The sequence below is a fragment of the Rhagoletis pomonella genome, unplaced genomic scaffold, assembly GCF_013731165.1.
Source record: "Rhagoletis pomonella isolate Grant_MI unplaced genomic scaffold, Rhpom_1.0 Rhpom_scaffold_00016, whole genome shotgun sequence".
NCBI classification, from domain to species: domain Eukaryota; kingdom Metazoa; phylum Arthropoda; class Insecta; order Diptera; family Tephritidae; genus Rhagoletis; species Rhagoletis pomonella.
In genome coordinates, this window is record NW_023458570.1 from 2,609,254 (window position 1) to 2,613,946 (window position 4,693).

Sequence of the window (4,693 nt, forward strand, 5' to 3'; positions counted from 1 at the left end):
GCCTCCTCTCTCCCACAGAGGCTCAAACGGTGGTCGGAAAATTATCTGAGTGGTCGACATTCGTCGGTAATGTTTAGAGACAAAACGAGTAAACAGAGAAAAATAAAACAGGGAGTTCCACAGGGTGGTGTCCTTTCCCCGCTACTGTTTAACTTTTACATTTCAAAGCTCCCTCAACCACCAGAGGGAGTCTCGATTGTCTCTAATGCCGAGGAATGCTCGATCATGGCGACTGGGAATGGAATTGATGATCTGTGTTCGAAAGTAAACGGATATCTCTCCGAACTTTCTCGCTTCTTCACTGCAAAGTGTCACAACCTGGACGAAGGAGGTCAGGCTACCCCTGGGGATTCAAGTCGATGACACACCAATTCCGACGGTGAATAACCCCAAAATACTCGGAGTAACATTCGACAGCCTGCTCTCCTTCTCTGCGCACGCAACCGCTATTGTCAATAAAGTACAGAGCCGCAACAAGGTCCTCAAGTCGCTAGCCGGCAGTACTTGGGGCAAAGACAAAGAAACGTTGCTGGCAACATACAAGGCAATAGGCCGGCCGGTTTTGAACTACGCAGCGCCAGTGTGGTCGCCGGGGACTAGTAGGACGCAGTGGACGAAGCTTCAGACGGCACAGAACACCGCACTCAGGACAGCGACAGGATGCCTCCTGATGTCGCCCGAACACCATCTTCACGGCGAGGCGCAAATGCTCCCCGTAAAGGAGCACAATATAATGCTCTGCAAGCAGTTCCTGATCGGGAGCCACAGAAGTGGCCACCCAAACAGACAGCTGCTTGCAGAGGAACCCTCGCCTAGGCACGTCAGGAGGCATCTATATGAACTGACGGACGAAGTCCAGAGGTTCATCAAGCAACCTCAGGACCCGATTGCTACCGACAGGCCCTGAACGACATTCACAGGGAGTCAGTCTCGAGTTATGTAGACTCCAGACCTGTGAATGCCGTTCTAGGCATACAGCACCCGGACACAGACGACACGGAGCTTCATATGCCGCGGGAGACGCGCACAACACTAGCACAACTTCGCTCCGGCTACTGCAGCAGGTTAAACTCCTACCTGAGTAGATTGAATGAGGATGTGCCGAACGAGTGTCCGGCATGCGGAGAGACCCCACATGACTCGAAACATCTCTTCGCATGCCCGGAAAACCCGACAACCCTAACGACCTTGTCCCTGTGGACCAACCCCACAGAAGCTGCACGCTTCCTAGGGTTGCCGTTAGTGGAACTTGACGACAACGACTGAGATACCAACCGTCCTGGGCGGGGTTGTTATAGCCGCTACAACAACAAAAACATGGTTAATTAGGAAACATAAATGGAAATAATAGATTTACTGCGAAAAGGCGGGACCGCAGGGAAAGTGGCAAAAAATTGCGAAGTTTGCCACATGAAAATGTTAAGACTGAGAAAAAATATAGCCTAAAGTGTTACTAAGGACAAAGGAAGTCTGTCAAAATATATTACAGTCCGATATCTTGTGAACTTAGTAGCAAGTAGCGTTGCAGCCACTACTACAGAAGCGCTTAAGGTATTAAAATTGAATGCAAATCAGTAGACAGTGAGGCAAAAAATTGCCAAATTGAGCGCAATGGATCATAAAAGAAGAAAAACGCAAATTTGATCAAAATACATGTGCGAGTGTGGCAGTGTTTTTCTGCATCGCACGAAAACTGGACCGTTGCCTATTGGGATATATTAGGCCTTACAGAATGTAATAAAAAACACATTTTTAAGACTTAATTGAGGGTTATTTGGACTGACAAGACTAAATTAATCGCTTTCAATCAGATGGCCGGGCATGGTATTGGATCAAAGGCCCAAATTAAGCCTAAGCGCATCATGTAAGGCAAACTGTGAATCACAGTGGTCGGTCAATAATAGTGTGGGGTTGTATTTCAAAAATATTGTTGGTCCGTTAGTACGCATTATGCGTAAGGAACAGTATCTGCTCATATTTCAACAAAATTTGCAATATGTAGTCGAAAAAATTAGAGTTTCTGCTGAAAAATCAACCAAAACGCACTTCACATGTTCGCAAAGACTGGAACAAAAGAAAAAATTTGCTAATTTGAAATGACCTCCACAATCCGAGGACATAAATCTCATCGAGAATTTGCGAATTCAACTAAAAGCGCAGCTTACTAAGTATCCAAGTCCGTCCAATGGAGTACATGAGCTGTGAAAGCAAACCAAGGATATATGGGAGGCTATACCTCCAGAATTTTTACAGAGATACACATTAGGTATGCCAAATTGCAACCAGGAACTAAAAAAAGCAAAAGCATACTGAACATTGTGTTAATAATTCCTTTTTTCGTGAAAATTGTCAAAAAGTTATCAAAAATATATGATTGCAAAACTGTAACATTTGCCTTAGTTTACATTTTTGTCTGCTGGTTTTGTTAATGTTGTTGAATTGACTTCAAATCGTTATAACAGAGGAAGCAAAGATGTACCAATAAAAATATACAACAACAGTATGAATGTCGTTAGAACTTGGAAAGATAGCGACGGCTGAAATAAAAAGTGTTACTCCATGTAACAGTTTTGCTCGTCACTGTATGTATTTCCATACCAAGCTTGAGTGCTTTACCCCAAACATTTGAAGAGATATGCAATATGAAACTTCCAGTTAATATGGGAGGTGCTACGCCTCTTTTCCAAAAAGTTGCATTTTTCTCCGTGAATATGAACATGATTTCACACAGTGTTGGCAAACTGTTAATCTGATTAACGATTAAAATGTTAATCGCGTTTGACGATTAAAATTAATTAGTCGTAATCAACTGTACGATTAATGATAACATTTTTTTTTTAAATGAAACTTCTTAGGCGGCGGTATCGCAAAAATGGAGAGTGAAATTTTTATACCCGAGCGCACTTGTGCACAAGGGTATTATAACTTTGTTCACATAACGGTTGTTTGTAACAGGCAAAACGAATCGAGATAGATATAGACAAATGTATACATAAACGATCAGGATTAAAAGAGAAATCGATTAAGCGGTGACTGTCTGTCCGTCCGTCCGTCCGTCCGTCCGTCCGTCTGTGCACACGATAACTCGAGTAAAAATTGAGATATCTTAACGAAACTTGGTATGTGCACTTGTTTCGGGCGTAGGACGGATGGTATTGAAAATGGGCAACATCGGACAATAACCACGCCTACCTCCCATATAACGGTAATTTTCCGAAATACGAAAACTGCGATATTTTAGTAACTACTGAAGATTATTCACTCAAAATTGATATTTACAATAAGTTTTAGACGAAAAATAAGAATATTATAAATTTTTGGAAAATGGGCGTAGCCACGCCCACTTATGGTGACATGTGTATAATTTGGTAACCGCTGCACTAATTTCTTCAAAACTTGGCACAGTTGTTAACCTTGGTATAACATACGAAATGGCCAAAAATTTTTAAAATCGGGCAATAACCACGCCCACATCCCATATAACGGTAATTTAGAGAAATACGAAATCTTCGATAAATCAGTAATTATTGAAGCTAATTTATTCAAAATTGATGCTTGCAACAGTTCTTTACCAAGAAATACGTTTAGGATAAAATTTTGAAAAATGGGCGTGGCACCGCCCACTTATGATCACATATATGTATCTCGGTAACCGTTCTACCAATTTGTACCAAACTCGGTGTGGTTATTGTGCTTGCCACATAGAAGCAAATCGTTGAAAATTATTGAAATCGAACAAAAATTACGGCCGCTTTTCATATAACGGTAAATTTCAGAAATGCTTGAAACTTCAATATTTCTAATTTGAAGGACGCTAATTTACTCAAAATTCATACACCCCGGCTTACCATCTAGCGGAAGGTTTCGGAAAGGTGAAAAACATATATTTAATACTTGCGCCGGGTATTTAATGTTCGGCTCCGCCCGAAGTTTGACTTTCTTACTTGTTAAAACTGAAAACGTTACATGAGTGAGAAGGAAAATATAGGTAGTATAGGGAAGGGGAAAAAAGAAATAAAGCGACGCATGACGGGTACGAGTACCTAAATATGTATACATATATGTATGTTTGAATGCACATATGTATGTATACATATGTATGTATGAACGAACTCATTGCGCATTTCAGCGCTGCCGCTACCAAGCAATATATCTATAAATGATGCAAGCGTGCTTCCCGTAACTACATCCATTCGTACATATGTATGTACATATGTTTGTATGGATATATTTATGATGGAAGCAAACTGGCTTCGTTGATGTACTGATGGGCATATGTATGTACTTATGGACAGCAATGTTTTCATATATGTACATATGTTTGAATGGTTGTATATATATTTGTATGGATGTACATATGTTTGTGTATGTACATATGTAGTACAAACGAAAACCAATCTAGTAAGCTGATCGTTGATATAAATGCGAATTGTACTGATTGTCAAAAATTATGTGTTTGTTGTACATTTGTTCATGTTTGTCATTGTGCGTGTAATTTTCTAGAGTAGTTTTGTGCTCTTGCTATCTTCTTGTATTAACTCGTCCTTCGTTGGTACCCTGCAGGGAAAACACGGACTAGTGAATCAAATTTCTAGTTTCGTACTAGGTCTTTATCACCAAAGAGGAACTAGTCCGATAGGAGCTAGATCCCCACCAGTCCAAAATCGGCGAAAAGTGGTACTTTTAAAAAAAC